This window comes from Ambystoma mexicanum, chromosome 5q (genome assembly GCF_040938575.1).
Source record: "Ambystoma mexicanum isolate Mex_15411 chromosome 5q, UKY_AmexF1_1, whole genome shotgun sequence".
Taxonomy (NCBI): Eukaryota; Metazoa; Chordata; class Amphibia; order Caudata; family Ambystomatidae; genus Ambystoma; species Ambystoma mexicanum.
The window spans coordinates 1324344785-1324363865 of NC_090933.1; the positions used below are offsets into that span (position 1 = coordinate 1324344785).

Genomic DNA, 19081 nt, shown 5'->3' on the forward strand with positions numbered 1-19081 from the left:
TCCAAACACGCCCCCCACAACACATGGCCTACCGTCCCGTGTTCCCACAGGTGTCCCGATGAAAACGGTACCTCACATGTGTGGGTGCACCTACCTTGCCGCCAAGGGGAAAGCCTAAAACACAAGTAACCCCAAGTCTGTTGTCAGAGGGAAATCTCAGACATTCTGCCGGCCGGCGCAACTTACAGATATGGGCCTCGGGTGTCCAAGCCACCGAGGAAAACAGGGAACCCGATGCATTTTTGAAAAGAGGACACCCGTGGGAATCCGCAGAGGTGTGATTTGCGCCCATCGCCCCAGATTTTTTTACCCAGACAGCCCTGCAAAGTCGGAAATGTGGGGAAAAAAACGCTTTTTCCGCACATTTTGCTCGCCGCACCCATCCAAACACGCCCCCCCACAACACATGGCCTACCGTCCCGCGTTCCCACAGGTGTCCCGATGAAAACGGTACCTCACATGTGTGGGTGCACCTACCTGGCCGCCAAGGGGAAAGCCTAAAACACAAGTAACCCCAAGTCTGTTGTCCGAGGGAAATCTCAGACATTCTGCCGACCGGCGCAACTTACAGATATGGGCCTCGGGTGTCCAAGCCACCGAGGAAAACAGGGAACCCCATGCATTTTCGAAAAGAGGACACCCGTGGGAATCCGCAGAGGTGTGATTTGCGCCCATCGCCCCAGATTTTTTTACCCAGACAGCCCTGCAAAGTCGGAAATGTGGGGAAAAAAACGCTTTTTCCGCACATTTCGCTCGCCGCACCCATCGAAACACGCCCCCCACAACACATGGCCTACCGTCCCGCGTTCCCACAGGTGTCCCGATGAAAACGGTACCTCACATGTGTGGGTGCACCTACCTAGCCGCCAAGGGGAAAGCCTAAAACACAAGTAACCCCAAGTCTGTTGTCAGAGGGAAATCTCAGACATTCTGCCGACCGGCGCAACTTACAGATATGGGCCTCGGGTGTCCAAGCCACCGAGGAAAACAGGGAACCCCATGCATTTTCGAAAAGAGGACACCCGTGGGAATCCGCAGAGGTGTGATTTGCGCCCATCGCCCCAGATTTTTTTACCCAGACAGCCCTGCAAATTCGGAAATGTGGGGAAAAAAACGCTTTTTCCGCACATTTCGCTCGCCGCACCCAACCAAACACGCCCCCCACAACACATGGCCTACCGTCCCGCGTTCCCACAGGTGTCCCGATGAAAACGGTACCTCACATGTGTGGGTGCACATACCTGGCCGCCAAGGGGAAAGCCTAAAACTCAAATAACCCCAAGTCTATTGTCAGAGGGAAATCTCAGACATTCTGCCGACCGGCGCAACTTACAGATATGGGCCTCGGGTGTCCAAGCCACCGAGGAAAACAGGGAACCCCATGCATTTTCGAAAAGAGGACACCCGTGGGAATCATCAGAGGTGTGATTTGCGCCCATCGCCCCAGATTTTTTTACCCAGACAGCCCTGCAAAGTCGGAAATGTGGGGAAAAAAATGCTTTTTCCGCACATTTCGCTCGCCGCACCCATCCAAACACACCCCCCACAACACATGGCCTACCGTCCCGCGTTCCCACAGGTGTCCCGATGAAAACGGTACCTCACATGTGTGGGTGCACCTACCTGGCCGCCAAGGGGAAAGCCTAAAACACAAGTAACCCCAAGTCTGTTGTCCGAGGGAAATCTCAGACATTCTGCCGACCGGTGCAACTTACAGATATGGGCCTCGGGTGTCCAAGCCACCGAGGAAAACAGGGAACCCCATGCATTTTCGAAAAGAGGACACCCGTGGGAATCCGCAGAGGTGTGATTTGCGCCCATCGCCCCAGATTTTTTTACCCAGACAGCCCTGCAAAGTCGGAAATGTGGGGAAAAAAACGCTTTTTCCGCACATTTCGCTCGCCGCACCCATCCAAACACGCCCCTCACAACACATGGCCTACCGTCCCGCGTTCCCACAGGTGTCCCGATGAAAACGGTACCTCACATGTGTGGGTGCACCTACCTGGCCGCCAAGGGGAAAGCCTAAAACACAAGTAACCCCAAGTCTGTTGTCAGAGGGAAATCTCAGACATTCTGCCGACCGGCGCAACTTACAGATATGGGCCTCGGGTGTCCAAGCCACCGAGGAAAACAGGGAACCCCATGCATTTTCGAAAAGAGGACACCCGTGGGAATCCGCAGAGGTGTGATTTGCGCCCATCGCCCCAGATTTTTTTACCCAGACAGCCCTGCAAAGTCGGAAATGTGGGGAAAAAAACGCTCTTTCCGCACATTTCGCTTGCCGCACTCTTCCAAACACGCCCCCCACAACACATGGCCTACCGTCCCGCGTTCCCACAGGTGTCCCGATGAAAACGGTACCTCACATGTGTGGGTGCACCTACCTGGCCGCCAAGGGGAAAGCCTAAAACACAAGTAACCCCAAGTCTGTTGTCAGAGGGAAATCTCAGACATTCTGCCGGCCGGCGCAACTTACAGATATGGGCCTCGGGTGTCCAAGCCACCGAGGAAAACAGGGAACCCCATGCATTTTCGAAAAGAGGATACCCGTGGGAATCTGCAGAGGTGTGATTTGCGCCCATCGCCCCAGATTTTTTTACCCAGACAGCCCTGCAAAGTCGGAAATGTGGGGAAAAAAACGCTCTTTCCGCACATTTCGCTTGCCGCACTCTTCCAAACACGCCTCCCACAACACATGGCCTACCGTCCCGCGTTCCCACAGGTGTCCCGATGAAAACGGTACCTCACATGTGTGGGTGCACCTACCTGGCCGCCAAGGGGAAAGCCTAAAACACAAGTAACCCCAAGTCTGTTGTCAGAGGGAAATCTCAGACATCAGGCCGACCGGCGCAACTCACAGATATGGGCCTCGGGTGTCCAAGCCACCGAGGAAAACAGGGAACCCCATGCATTTTCGAAAAGAGGACACCCGTGGGAATCCGCAGAGGTGTGATTTGCGCCCATCGCTCCAGATTTATTTACCCAGACAGCCCTGCAATGTCGGAAATGTGGGGAAAAAAACGCTTTTTCCGCACATTTCGCTCGCCCCACCCATCGAAACACGCCCCCCACAACACATGGCCTACCGTCCCGCGTTCCCACAGGTGTTCCGATGAAAACGGTACCTCACATGTGTGGGTGCACCTACCTGGCCGCCAAGGGGAAAGCCTAAAACACAAGTAACCCCAAGTCTGTTGTCAGAGGGAAATCTCAGACATTCTGCCGGCCGGCGCAACTTACAGATATGGGCCTCGGGTGTCCAAGCCACCGAGGAAAACAGGGAACCCCATGCATTTTCAAAAAGAGGACACCCGTGGGAATCCGCAGAGGTGTGATTTGCGCCCATCGCCCCAGATTTTTTTACCCAGACAGCCCTGCAAAGTCGGAAATGTGGGGAAAAAAACGCTTTTTCCGCACATTTCGCTCGCCGCACCCATCCAGACACGCCCCCCACAACACATGGCCTACTGTCCCGCATTCCCACAGGTGTCCCGATGAAAACGGTACCTCACATGTGTGGGTGCACCTACCTGGCCGCCAAGGGGAAAGCCTAAAACACAAGTAACCCCAAGTCTGTTGTCAGAGGGAAATCTCAGACATTCTGCCGACCGGCGCAACTTACAGATATGGGCCTCGGGTGTCCAAGCCACCGAGGAAAACAGGGAACCCCATGCATTTTCGAAAAGAGGACACCCTTGGGAATCCGCAGAGGTGTGATTTGCGCCCATCGCCCCAGATTTTTTTACCCAGACAGCCCTGCAAAGTCGGAAATGTGGGGAAAAAATGCTTTTTCCGCACATTTCGCTCGCCGCACCCATCCAAACACGCCCCCCACAACACATGGCCTACCGTCCCGCATTCCCACAGGTGTCCCAATGAAAACGGTACCTCACATGTGTGGGTGCACCTACCTGGCCGCCAAGGGGAAAGCCTAAAACACAAGTAACCCCAAGTCTGTTGTCAGAGGGAAATCTCAGACATTCTGCCGGCCGGCGCAAATTACAGATATGGGCCTCGGGTGTCCAAGCCACAGAGGAAAACAGGGAACCCCATGCATTTTTGAAAAGAGGACACCCGTGGGAATCCGCAGAGGTGTGATTTGCGCCCATCGCCCCAGATTTTTTTACCCAGACAGCCCTGCAAAGTCGGAAATGTGGGGGAAAAAACGCTTTTTCCGTACATTTCGCTCGCCGCACCCATCGAAACACGCCCCCCACAACACATGGCCTACCGTCCCGCGTTCCCACGGGTGTCCCGATGAAAACGGTACCTCACATGTGTGGGTGCACCTACCTAGCCGCCAAGGGGAAAGCCTAAAACACAAGTAACCCCAAGTCTGTTGTCAGAGGGAAATCTCAGACATTCTGCCGACCGGCGCAACTTACAGATATGGGCCTTGGGTGTCCAAGCCACCGAGGAAAACAGGGAACCCCATGCATTTTCGAAAAGAGGACACCCGTGGGAATCCGTAGAGGTGTGATTTGCGCCCATCGCCCCAGATTTTTTTACCCAGACAGCCCTGCAAAGTCGGAAATGTGGGGAAAAAAACGCTTTTTCCGCACATTTCGCTCGCCGCACCCATCCAAACACGCCCCCCACAACACATGGCCTACCGTCCCGCGTTCCCACAGGTGTCCCGATAAAAACGGTACCTCACATGTGTGGGTGCACCTACCTGGCCGCCAAGGGGAAAGCCTAAAACACAAGTAACCCCAAGTCTATTGTCAGAGGGAAATCTCAGACATTCTGCCGACCGGCGCAACTTACAGATATGGGCCTCGGGTGTCCAAGCCACTGAGGAAAACAGGGAACCACATGCATTTTCGAAAAGAGGACACCCGTGGGAATCATCAAAGGTGTGATTTGCACCCATCGCCCCAGATTTTTTTACCCAGACAGCCCTGCAAAGTCGGAAATGTGGGGAAAAAAACGCTTTTTCCGCACATTTCGCTCGCCGCACCCATCCAAACACGCCCCCCACAACACATGGCCTACCGTCCCGCGTTCCCACAGGTGTCCCGATGAAAACGGTACCTCACATGTGTGGGTGCACCTACCTGGCCGCCAAGGGGAAAGCCTAAAACACAAGTAACCCCAAGTCTGTTGTCAGAGGGAAATCTCAGACATTCTGCCGACCGACGCAACTTACAGATATGGGCCTCGGGTGTGCAAGCCACCGAGGAAAACAGGGAACCCCATGCATTTTCGAAAAGAGGACACCCGTGGGAATCCGCAGAGGTGTGATTTGCGCCCATCGCCCCAGATTTTTTTACCCAGACAGCCCTGCAAAGTCGGAAATGTGGGGAAAAAATGCTTTTTCCGCACATTTCGCTCGCCGCACCCATCCAAACACGCCCCCCACAACACATGGCCTACCGTCCCGCATTCCCACAGGTGTCCCGATGAAAACGGTACCTCACATGTGTGGGTGCACCTACCTGGCCGCCAAGGGGAAAGCCTAAAACACAAGTAACCCCAAGTCTGTTGTCAGAGGGAAATCTCAGACATTCTGCCGGCCGGCGCAAATTACAGATATGGGCCTCGGGTGTCCAAGCCACAGAGGAAAACAGGGAACCCCATGCATTTTTGAAAAGAGGACACCCGTGGGAATCCGCAGAGGTGTGATTTGCGCCCATCGCCCCAGATTTTTTTACCCAGACAGCCCTGCAAAGTCGGAAATGTGGGGGAAAAAACGCTTTTTCCGTACATTTCGCTCGCCGCACCCATCGAAACACGCCCCCCACAACACATGGCCTACCGTCCCGCGTTCCCACGGGTGTCCCGATGAAAACGGTACCTCACATGTGTGGGTGCACCTACCTAGCCGCCAAGGGGAAAGCCTAAAACACAAGTAACCCCAAGTCTGTTGTCAGAGGGAAATCTCAGACATTCTGCCGACCGGCGCAACTTACAGATATGGGCCTTGGGTGTCCAAGCCACCGAGGAAAACAGGGAACCCCATGCATTTTCGAAAAGAGGACACCCGTGGGAATCCGTAGAGGTGTGATTTGCGCCCATCGCCCCAGATTTTTTTACCCAGACAGCCCTGCAAAGTCGGAAATGTGGGGAAAAAAACGCTTTTTCCGCACATTTCGCTCGCCGCACCCATCCAAACACGCCCCCCACAACACATGGCCTACCGTCCCGCGTTCCCACAGGTGTCCCGATAAAAACGGTACCTCACATGTGTGGGTGCACCTACCTGGCCGCCAAGGGGAAAGCCTAAAACACAAGTAACCCCAAGTCTATTGTCAGAGGGAAATCTCAGACATTCTGCCGACCGGCGCAACTTACAGATATGGGCCTCGGGTGTCCAAGCCACTGAGGAAAACAGGGAACCACATGCATTTTCGAAAAGAGGACACCCGTGGGAATCATCAAAGGTGTGATTTGCACCCATCGCCCCAGATTTTTTTACCCAGACAGCCCTGCAAAGTCGGAAATGTGGGGAAAAAAACGCTTTTTCCGCACATTTCGCTCGCCGCACCCATCCAAACACGCCCCCCACAACACATGGCCTACCGTCCCGCGTTCCCACAGGTGTCCCGATGAAAACGGTACCTCACATGTGTGGGTGCACCTACCTGGCCGCCAAGGGGAAAGCCTAAAACACAAGTAACCCCAAGTCTGTTGTCAGAGGGAAATCTCAGACATTCTGCCGACCGACGCAACTTACAGATATGGGCCTCGGGTGTGCAAGCCACCGAGGAAAACAGGGAACCCCATGCATTTTCGAAAAGAGGACACCCGTGGGAATCCGCAGAGGTGTGATTTGCGCCCATCGCCCCAGATTTTTTTACCCAGACAGCCCTGCAAAGTCGGAAATGTGGGGAAAAAAACGCTCTTTCCGCTCGCCGCACCCATCCAAACACGCCCCCCACAACACATGGCCTACCGTCCCGCGTTCCCACAGGTGTCCCGATGAAAACGGTACCTCACATGTGTGGGTGCACCTACCTGGCCGCCAAGGGGAAAGCCTAAATCACAAGTAACCCCAAGTCTGTTGTCAGAGGGAAATCTCAGACATTCTGCCGGCCGGCGCAACTTACAGATATGGGCCTCGGGTGTCCAAGCCACCGAGGAAAACAGGGAACCCGATGCATTTTTGAAAAGAGGACACCCGTGGGAATCCGCAGAGGTGTGATTTGCGCCCATCGCCCCAGATTTTTTTACCCAGACAGCCCTGCAAAGTCGGAAATGTGGGGAAAAAAACGCTTTTTCCGCACATTTTGCTCGCCGCACCCATCCAAACACGCCCCCCCACAACACATGGCCTACCGTCCCGCGTTCCCACAGGTGTCCCGATGAAAACGGTACCTGACATGTGTGGGTGCACCTACCTGGCCGCCAAGGGGAAAGCCTAAAACACAAGTAACCCCAAGTCTGTTGTCCGAGGGAAATCTCAGACATTCTGCCGACCGGCGCAACTTACAGATATGGGCCTCGGGTGTCCAAGCCACCGAGGAAAACAGGGAACCCCATGCATTTTCGAAAAGAGGACACCCGTGGGAATCCGCAGAGGTGTGATTTGCGCCCATCGCCCCAGATTTTTTTACCCAGACAGCCCTGCAAAGTCGGAAATGTGGGGAAAAAAACGCTTTTTCCGCACATTTCGCTCGCCGCACCCATCGAAACACGCCCCCCACAACACATGGCCTACCGTCCCGCGTTCCCACAGGTGTCCCGATGAAAACGGTACCTCACATGTGTGGGTGCACCTACCTAGCCGCCAAGGGGAAAGCCTAAAACACAAGTAACCCCAAGTCTGTTGTCAGAGGGAAATCTCAGACATTCTGCCGACCGGCGCAACTTACAGATATGGGCCTCGGGTGTCCAAGCCACCGAGGAAAACAGGGAACCCCATGCATTTTCGAAAAGAGGACACCCGTGGGAATCCGCAGAGGTGTGATTTGCGCCCATCGCCCCAGATTTTTTTACCCAGACAGCCCTGCAAAGTCGGAAATGTGGGGAAAAAAACGCTTTTTCCGCACATTTCGCTCGCCGCACCCAACCAAACACGCCCCCCACAACACATGGCCTACCGTCCCGCGTTCCCACAGGTGTCCCGATGAAAACGGTACCTCACATGTGTGGGTGCACCTACCTGGCCGCCAAGGGGAAAGCCTAAAACTCAAGTAACCCCAAGTCTATTGTCAGAGGGAAATCTCAGACATTCTGCCGACCGGCGCAACTTACAGATATGGGCCTCGGGTGTCCAAGCCACCGAGGAAAACAGGGAACCCCATGCATTTTCGAAAAGAGGACACCCGTGGGAATCATCAGAGGTGTGATTTGCGCCCATCGCCCCAGATTTTTTTACCCAGAAAGCCCTGCAAAGTCGGAAATGTGGGGAAAAAAATGCTTTTTCCGCACATTTCGCTCGCCGCACCCATCCAAACACACCCCCCACAACACATGGCCTACCGTCCCGCGTTCCCACAGGTGTCCCGATGAAAACGGTACCTCACATGTGTGGGTGCACCTACCTGGCCGCCAAGGGGAAAGCCTAAAACACAAGTAACCCCAAGTCTGTTGTCCGAGGGAAATCTCAGACATTCTGCCGACCGGTGCAACTTACAGATATGGGCCTCGGGTGTCCAAGCCACCGAGGAAAACAGGGAACCCCATGCATTTTCGAAAAGAGGACACCCGTGGGAATCCGCAGAGGTGTGATTTGCGCCCATCGCCCCAGATTTTTTTACCCAGACAGCCCTGCAAAGTCGGAAATGTGGGGAAAAAAACGCTTTTTCCGCACATTTCGCTCGCCGCACCCATCCAAACACGCCCCTCACAACACATGGCCTACCGTCCCGCGTTCCCACAGGTGTCCCGATGAAAACGGTACCTCACATGTGTGGGTGCACCTACCTGGCCGCCAAGGGGAAAGCCTAAAACACAAGTAACCCCAAGTCTGTTGTCCGAGGGAAATCTCAGACATTCTGCCGACCGTTGCAACTTACAGATATGGGCCTCGGGTGTCCAAGCCACCGAGGAAAACAGGGAACCCCATGCATTTTCGAAAAGAGGACACCCGTGGGAATCCGCAGAGGTGTGATTTGCGCCCATCGCCCCAGATTTTTTTACCCAGACAGCCCTGCAAAGTCGGAAATGTGGGGAAAAAAACGCTTTTTCCGCACATTTCGCTCGCCGCACCCATCCAAACACGCCTCTCACAACACATGGCCTACCGTCCCGCGTTCCCACAGGTGTCCCGATGAAAACGGTACCTCACATGTGTGGGTGCACCTACCTGGCCGCCAAGGGGAAAGCCTAAAACACAAGTAACCCCAAGTCTGTTGTCAGAGGGAAATCTCAGACATTCTGCCGACCGGCGCAACTTACAGATATGGGCCTCGGGTGTCCAAGCCACCGAGGAAAACAGGGAACCCCATGCATTTTCGAAAAGAGGACACCCGTGGGAATCCGCAGAGGTGTGATTTGCGCCCATCGCCCCAGATTTTTTTACCCAGACAGCCCTGCAAAGTCGGAAATGTGGGGAAAAAAACGCTCTTTCCGCACATTTCGCTTGCCGCACTCTTCCAAACACGCCCCCCACAACACATGGCCTACCGTCCCGCGTTCCCACAGGTGTCCCGATGAAAACGGTACCTCACATGTGTGGGTGCACCTACCTGGCCGCCAAGGGGAAAGCCTAAAACACAAGTAACCCCAAGTCTGTTGTCAGAGGGAAATCTCAGACATTCTGCCGGCCGGCGCAACTTACAGATATGGGCCTCGGGTGTCCAAGCCACCGAGGAAAACAGGGAACCCCATGCATTTTCGAAAAGAGGATACCCGTGGGAATCTGCAGAGGTGTGATTTGTGCCCATCGCCCCAGATTTTTTTACCCAGACAGCCCTGCAAAGTCGGAAATGTGGGGAAAAAAACGCTCTTTCCGCACATTTCGCTTGCCGCACTCTTCCAAACACGCCTCCCACAACACATGGCCTACCGTCCCGCGTTCCCACAGGTGTCCCGATGAAAACGGTACCTCACATGTGTGGGTGCACCTACCTGGCCGCCAAGGGGAAAGCCTAAAACACAAGTAACCCCAAGTCTGTTGTCAGAGGGAAATCTCAGACATCAGGCCGACCGGCGCAACTCACAGATATGGGCCTCGGGTGTCCAAGCCACCGAGGAAAACAGGGAACCCCATGCATTTTCGAAAAGAGGACACCCGTGGGAATCCGCAGAGGTGTGATTTGCGCCCATCGCTCCAGATTTATTTACCCAGACAGCCCTGCAATGTCGGAAATGTGGGGAAAAAAACGCTTTTTCCGCACATTTCGCTCGCCCCACCCATCGAAACACGCCCCCCACAACACATGGCCTACCGTCCCGCGTTCCCACAGGTGTTCCGATGAAAACGGTACCTCACATGTGTGGGTGCACCTACCTGGCCGCCAAGGGGAAAGCCTAAAACACAAGTAACCCCAAGTCTGTTGTCAGAGGGAAATCTCAGACATTCTGCCGGCCGGCGCAACTTACAGATATGGGCCTCGGGTGTCCAAGCCACCGAGGAAAACAGGGAACCCCATGCATTTTCAAAAAGAGGACACCCGTGGGAATCCGCAGAGGTGTGATTTGCGCCCATCGCCCCAGATTTTTTTACCCAGACAGCCCTGCAAAGTCGGAAATGTGGGGAAAAAAACGCTTTTTCCGCACATTTCGCTCGCCGCACCCATCCAGACACGCCCCCCACAACACATGGCCTACTGTCCCGCATTCCCACAGGTGTCCCGATGAAAACGGTACCTCACATGTGTGGGTGCACCTACCTGGCCGCCAAGGGGAAAGCCTAAAACACAAGTAACCCCAAGTCTGTTGTCAGAGGGAAATCTCAGACATTCTGCCGACCGGCGCAACTTACAGATATGGGCCTCGGGTGTCCAAGCCACCGAGGAAAACAGGGAACCCCATGCATTTTCGAAAAGAGGACACCCTTGGGAATCCGCAGAGGTGTGATTTGCGCCCATCGCCCCAGATTTTTTTACCCAGACAGCCCTGCAAAGTCGGAAATGTGGGGAAAAAATGCTTTTTCCGCACATTTCGCTCGCCGCACCCATCCAAACACGCCCCCCACAACACATGGCCTACCGTCCCGCATTCCCACAGGTGTCCCGATGAAAACGGTACCTCACATGTGTGGGTGCACCTACCTGGCCGCCAAGGGGAAAGCCTAAAACACAAGTAACCCCAAGTCTGTTGTCAGAGGGAAATCTCAGACATTCTGCCGGCCGGCGCAAATTACAGATATGGGCCTCGGGTGTCCAAGCCACAGAGGAAAACAGGGAACCCCATGCATTTTTGAAAAGAGGACACCCGTGGGAATCCGCAGAGGTGTGATTTGCGCCCATCGCCCCAGATTTTTTTACCCAGACAGCCCTGCAAAGTCGGAAATGTGGGGGAAAAAACGCTTTTTCCGTACATTTCGCTCGCCGCACCCATCGAAACACACCCCCCACAACACATGGCCTACCGTCCCGCGTTCCCACGGGTGTCCCGATGAAAACGGTACCTCACATGTGTGGGTGCACCTACCTAGCCGCCAAGGGGAAAGCCTAAAACACAAGTAACCCCAAGTCTGTTGTCAGAGGGAAATCTCAGACATTCTGCCGACCGGCGCAACTTACAGATATGGGCCTTGGGTGTCCAAGCCACCGAGGAAAACAGGGAACCCCATGCATTTTCGAAAAGAGGACACCCGTGGGAATCCGTAGAGGTGTGATTTGCGCCCATCGCCCCAGATTTTTTTACCCAGACAGCCCTGCAAAGTCGGAAATGTGGGGAAAAAAACGCTTTTTCCGCACATTTCGCTCGCCGCACCCATCCAAACACGCCCCCCACAACACATGGCCTACCGTCCCGCGTTCCCACAGGTGTCCCGATAAAAACGGTACCTCACATGTGTGGGTGCACCTACCTGGCCGCCAAGGGGAAAGCCTAAAACACAAGTAACCCCAAGTCTATTGTCAGAGGGAAATCTCAGACATTCTGCCGACCGGCGCAACTTACAGATATGGGCCTCGGGTGTCCAAGCCACTGAGGAAAACAGGGAACCACATGCATTTTCGAAAAGAGGACACCCGTGGGAATCATCAAAGGTGTGATTTGCACCCATCGCCCCAGATTTTTTTACCCAGACAGCCCTGCAAAGTCGGAAATGTGGGGAAAAAAACGCTTTTTCCGCACATTTCGCTCGCCGCACCCATCCAAACACGCCCCCCACAACACATGGCCAACCGTCCCGCGTTCCCACAGGTGTCCCGATGAAAACGGTACCTCACATGTGTGGGTGCACCTACCTGGCCGCCAAGGGGAAAGCCTAAAACACAAGTAACCCCAAGTCTGTTGTCAGAGGGAAATCTCAGACATTCTGCCGACCGACGCAACTTACAGATATGGGCCTCGGGTGTGCAAGCCACCGAGGAAAACAGGGAACCCCATGCATTTTCGAAAAGAGGACACCCGTGGGAATCCGCAGAGGTGTGATTTGCGCCCATCGCCCCAGATTTTTTTACCCAGACAGCCCTGCAAAGTCGGAAATGTGGGGAAAAAAACGCTCTTTCCGCTCGCCGCACCCATCCAAACACGCCCCCCACAACACATGGCCTACCGTCCCGCGTTCCCACAGGTGTCCCGATGAAAACGGTACCTCACATGTGTGGGTGCACCTACCTGGCCGCCAAGGGGAAAGCCTAAATCACAAGTAACCCCAAGTCTGTTGTCAGAGGGAAATCTCAGACATTCTGCCGGCCGGCGCAACTTACAGATATGGGCCTCGGGTGTCCAAGCCACCGAGGAAAACAGGGAACCCGATGCATTTTTGAAAAGAGGACACCCGTGGGAATCCGCAGAGGTGTGATTTGCGCCCATCGCCCCAGATTTTTTTACCCAGACAGCCCTGCAAAGTCGGAAATGTGGGGAAAAAAACGCTTTTTCCGCACATTTTGCTCGCCGCACCCATCCAAACACGCCCCCCCACAACACATGGCCTACCGTCCCGCGTTCCCACAGGTGTCCCGATGAAAACGGTACCTCACATGTGTGGGTGCACCTACCTGGCCGCCAAGGGGAAAGCCTAAAACACAAGTAACCCCAAGTCTGTTGTCCGAGGGAAATCTCAGACATTCTGCCGACCGGCGCAACTTACAGATATGGGCCTCGGGTGTCCAAGCCACCGAGGAAAACAGGGAACCCCATGCATTTTCGAAAAGAGGACACCCGTGGGAATCCGCAGAGGTGTGATTTGCGCCCATCGCCCCAGATTTTTTTACCCAGACAGCCCTGCAAAGTCGGAAATGTGGGGAAAAAAACGCTTTTTCCGCACATTTCGCTCGCCGCACCCATCGAAACACGCCCCCCACAACACATGGCCTACCGTCCCGCGTTCCCACAGGTGTCCCGATGAAAACGGTACCTCACATGTGTGGGTGCACCTACCTAGCCGCCAAGGGGAAAGCCTAAAACACAAGTAACCCCAAGTCTGTTGTCAGAGGGAAATCTCAGACATTCTGCCGACCGGCGCAACTTACAGATATGGGCCTCGGGTGTCCAAGCAACCGAGGAAAACAGGGAACCCCATGCATTTTCGAAAAGAGGACACCCGTGGGAATCCGCAGAGGTGTGATTTGCGCCCATCGCCCCAGATTTTTTTACCCAGACAGCCCTGCAAAGTCGGAAATGTGGGGAAAAAAACGCTTTTTCCGCACATTTCGCTCGCCGCACCCAACCAAACACGCCCCCCACAACACATGGCCTACCGTCCCGCGTTCCCACAGGTGTCCCGATGAAAACGGTACCTCACATGTGTGGGTGCACCTACCTGGCCGCCAAGGGGAAAGCCTAAAACTCAAGTAACCCCAAGTCTATTGTCAGAGGGAAATCTCAGACATTCTGCCGACCGGCGCAACTTACAGATATGGGCCTCGGGTGTCCAAGCCACCGAGGAAAACAGGGAACCCCATGCATTTTCGAAAAGAGGACACCCGTGGGAATCATCAGAGGTGTGATTTGCGCCCATCGCCCCAGATTTTTTTACCCAGACAGCCCTGCAAAGTCGGAAATGTGGGGAAAAAAATGCTTTTTCCGCACATTTCGCTCGCCGCACCCATCCAAACACACCCCCCACAACACATGGCCTACCGTCCCGCGTTCCCACAGGTGTCCCGATGAAAACGGTACCTCACATGTGTGGGTGCACCTACCTGGCCGCCAAGGGGAAAGCCTAAAACACAAGTAACCCCAAGTCTGTTGTCCGAGGGAAATCTCAGACATTCTGCCGACCGGTGCAACTTACAGATATGGGCCTCGGGTGTCCAAGCCACCGAGGAAAACAGGGAACCCCATGCATTTTCGAAAAGAGGACACCCGTGGGAATCCGCAGAGGTGTGATTTGCGCCCATCGCCCCAGATTTTTTTACCCAGACAGCCCTGCAAAGTCGGAAATGTGGGGAAAAAAACGCTTTTTCCGCACATTTCGCTCGCCGCACCCATCCAAACACGCCCCTCACAACACATGGCCTACCGTCCCGCGTTCCCACAGGTGTCCCGATGAAAACGGTACCTCACATGTGTGGGTGCACCTACCTGGCCGCCAAGGGGAAAGCCTAAAACACAAGTAACCCCAAGTCTGTTGTCAGAGGGAAATCTCAGACATTCTGCCGACCGGCGCAACTTACAGATATGGGCCTCGGGTGTCCAAGCCACCGAGGAAAACAGGGAACCCCATGCATTTTCGAAAAGAGGACACCCGTGGGAATCCGCAGAGGTGTGATTTGCGCCCATCGCCCCAGATTTTTTTACCCAGACAGCCCTGCAAAGTCGGAAATGTGGGGAAAAAAACGCTCTTTCCGCACATTTCGCTTGCCGCACTCTTCCAAACACGCCCCCCACAACACATGGCCTACCGTCCCGCGTTCCCACAGGTGTCCCGATGAAAACGGTACCTCACATGTGTGGGTGCACCTACCTGGCCGCCAAGGGGAAAGCCTAAAACACAAGTAACCCCAAGTCTGTTGTCAGAGGGAAATCTCAGACATTCTGCCGGCCGGCGCAACTTACAGATATGGGCCTCGGGTGTCCAAGCCACCGAGGAAAACAGGGAACCCCATGCATTTTCGAAAAGAGGACACCCGTGGGAATCTGCAGAGGTGTGATTTGCGCCCATCGCCCCAGATTTTTTTACCCAGACAGCCCTGCAAAGTCGGAAATGTGGGGAAAAAAACGCTCTTTCCGCACATTTCGCTTGCCGCACTCTTCCAAACACGCCTCCCACAACACATGGCCTACCGTCCCGCGTTCCCACAGGTGTCCCGATGAAAACGGTACCTCACATGTGTGGGTGCACCTACCTTCGCGCCAAGGGGAAAGCCTAAAACACAAGTAACCCCAAGTCTGTTGTCAGAGGGAAATCTCAGACATCATGCCGACCGGCGCAACTCACAGATATGGGCCTCGGGTGTCCAAGCCACCGAGGAAAACAGGGAACCCCATGCATTTTCGAAAAGAGGACACCCGTGGGAATCCGCAGAGGTGTGATTTGCGCCCATCGCTCCAGATTTATTTACCCAGACAGCCCTGCAATGTCGGAAATGTGGGGAAAAAAACGCTTTTTCCGCACATTTCGCTCGCCCCACCCATCGAAACACGCCCCCCACAACACATGGCCTACCGTCCCACGTTCCCACAGGTGTTCCGATGAAAACGGTACCTCACATGTGTGGGTGCACCTACCTGGCCGCCAAGGGGAAAGCCTAAAACACAAGTAACCCCAAGTCTGTTGTCAGAGGGAAATCTCAGACATTCTGCCGGCCGGCGCAACTTACAGATATGGGCCTCGGGTGTCCAAGCCACCGAGGAAAACAGGGAACCCCATGCATTTTCAAAAAGAGGACACCCGTGGGAATCCGCAGAGGTGTGATTTGCGCCCATCGCCCCAGATTTTTTTACCCAGACAGCCCTGCAAAGTCGGAAATGTGGGGAAAAAAACGCTTTTTCCGCACATTTCGCTCGCCGCACCCATCCAGACACGCCCCCCACAACACATGGCCTACTGTCCCGCATTCCCACAGGTGTCCCGATGAAAACGGTACCTCACATGTGTGGGTGCACCTACCTGGCCGCCAAGGGGAAAGCCTAAAACACAAGTAACCCCAAGTCTGTTGTCAGAGGGAAATCTCAGACATTCTGCCGACCGGCGCAACTTACAGATATGGGCCTCGGGTGTCCAAGCCACCGAGGAAAACAGGGAACCCCATGCATTTTCGAAAAGAGGACACCCGTGGGAATCCGCAGAGGTGTGATTTGCGCCCATCGCCCCAGATTTTTTTACCCAGACAGCCCTGCAAAGTCGGAAATGTGGGGAAAAAATGCTTTTTCCGCACATTTCGCTCGCCGCACCCATCCAAACACGCCCCCCACAACACATGGCCTACCGTCCCGCATTCCCACAGGTGTCCCGATGAAAACGGTACCTCACATGTGTGGGTGCACCTACCTGGCCGCCAAGGGGAAAGCCTAAAACACAAGTAACCCCAAGTCTGTTGTCAGAGGGAAATCTCAGACATTCTGCCGGCCGGCGCAAATTACAGATATGGGCCTCGGGTGTCCAAGCCACAGAGGAAAACAGGGAACCCCATGCATTTTTGAAAAGAGGACACCCGTGGGAATCCGCAGAGGTGTGATTTGCGCCCATCGCCCCAGATTTTTTTACCCAGACAGCCCTGCAAAGTCGGAAATGTGGGGGAAAAAACGCTTTTTCCGTACATTTCGCTCGCCGCACCCATCGAAACACGCCCCCCACAACACATGGCCTACCGTCCCGCGTTCCCACGGGTGTCCCGATGAAAACGGTACCTCACATGTGTGGGTGCACCTACCTAGCCGCCAAGGGGAAAGCCTAAAACACAAGTAACCCCAAGTCTGTTGTCAGAGGGAAATCTCAGACATTCTGCCGACCGGCGCAACTTACAGATATGGGCCTTGGGTGTCCAAGCCACCGAGGAAAACAGGGAACCCCATGCATTTTCGAAAAGAGGACACCCGTGGGAATCCGTAGAGGTGTGATTTGCGCCCATCGCCCCAGATTTTTTTACCCAGACAGCCCTGCAAAGTCGGAAATGTGGGGAAAAAAACGCTTTTTCCGCACATTTCGCTCGCCGCACCCATCCAAACACGCCCCCCACAACACATGGCCTACCGTCCCGCGTTCCCACAGGTGTCCCGATGAAAACGGTACCTCACATGTGTGGGTGCACCTACCTGGCCGCCAAGGGGAAAGCCTAAAACACAAGTAACCCCAAGTCTATTGTCAGAGGGAAATCTCAGACATTCTGCCGACCGGCGCAACTTACAGATATGGGCCTCGGGTGTCCAAGCCACTGAGGAAAACAGGGAACCACATGCATTTTCGAAAAGAGGACACCCGTGGGAATCATCAAAGGTGTGATTTGCACCCATCGCCCCAGATTTTTTTACCCAGACAGCCCTGCAAAGTCGGAAATGTGGGGAAAAAAATGCTTTTTCCGCACATTTCGCTCGCCGCACCCATCCAAACACACCCCCCACAACACATGGCCTACCGTCCCGCGTTCCCACAGGTGTCTCGATGAAAACGGTACCTCACATGTGTGGGTGCACCTACCTGGCCGCCAAGGGGAAAGCCTAAAACACAAGTAACCCCAAGTCTGTTGTCAGAGGGAAATCTCAGACATTCTGCCGACCGGCGCAACTTACAGATATGGGCCTCGGGTGTCCAAGTAACCGAGGAAAACAGGGAACCCCATGCATTTTCGAAAAGAGGACACCCGTGGGAATCCGCAGAGGTGTGATTTGCGCCCATCGCCCCAGATTTTTTTACCCAGACAGCCCTGCAAAGTCGGAAATGTGGGGAAAAAAATGCTTTTTCCGCACATTTCGCTCGCCGCACCCATCCAAACACGCCCCCCACAACACATGGCCTACTGTCCCGCGTTCCCACAGGTGTCCCGATGAAAACGGTACCTCACATGTGTGGGTGCACCTACCTGGCCGCCAAGGGGAAAGCCTAAAACACAAGTAACCCCAAGTCTGTTGTCAGAGGGAAATCTCAGACATTCTGCCGACCGACGCAACTTACAGATATGGGCCTCGGGTGTGCAAGCCACCGAGGAAAACAGGGAACCCCATGCATTTTCGAAAAGAGGACACCCGTGGGAATCCGCAGAGGTGTGATTTGCGCCCATCGCCCCAGATTTTTTTACCCAGACAGCCCTGCAAAGTCGGAAATGTGGGGAAAAAAACGCTCTTTCCGCTCGCCGCACCCATCCAAACACGCCCCCCACAACACATGGCCTACCGTCCCGCGTTCCCACAGGTGTCCCGATGAAAACGGTACCTCACATGTGTGGGTGCACCTACCTGGCCGCCAAGGGGAAAGCCTAAATCACAAGTAACCCCAAGTCTGTTGTCAGAAGGAAATCTCAGACATTCTGCTGGCCGGCGCAACTTACAGATATGGGCCTCGGGTGTCCAAGCCACCGAGGAAAACAGGGAACTCCATGCATTTTCGAAAAGAGGACACCCGTGGGAATCCGCAGAGGTGTGATTTGCGCCCATCGCCCCAGATTTTTTTACCCAGACAGCCCTGCAAAGTCGGAAATGTGGGGAAAAAAACGCTCTTTCCGCACATTTCGCTCGCCGCACCCATCCAAACACGCCCCCCACAACACATGGCCTACCGTCCCGCGTTCCCACAGGTGTCCCGATGAAAACGGTACCTCACATGTGTGGGTGCACCTACCTGGCCGCCAAGGGGAAAGCCTAAATCACAAGTAACCCCAAGTCTGTTGTCAGAGGGAAATCTCAGACATTCTGCCGGCCGGCGCAACTTACAGATATGGGCCTCAGGTGTCCAAGCCACCAAGGAAAACAGGGAACTCCATGCATTTTCGAAAAGAGGACACCCGTGGGAATCCGCAGAGGTGTGATTTGCGCCCATCGCCCCAGATTTTTTTACCCAGACAGCCCTGCAAAGTCGGAAATGTGGGGAAAAAAATGCTTTTTCCGCACATTTCGCTCGCCCCACCCATCGAAACAC

General features: G+C 54.6%; 1 protein-coding gene across 1 annotated transcript in view; it reads left to right on the forward strand.

The window, feature by feature from the left end:
- Positions 1-19081, forward strand: part of LOC138498512 (zinc finger protein 615-like) — a 1154252-nt gene that overhangs the window by 796695 nt on the left and 338476 nt on the right. The gene's annotated exons all lie outside the window — the stretch shown is intronic.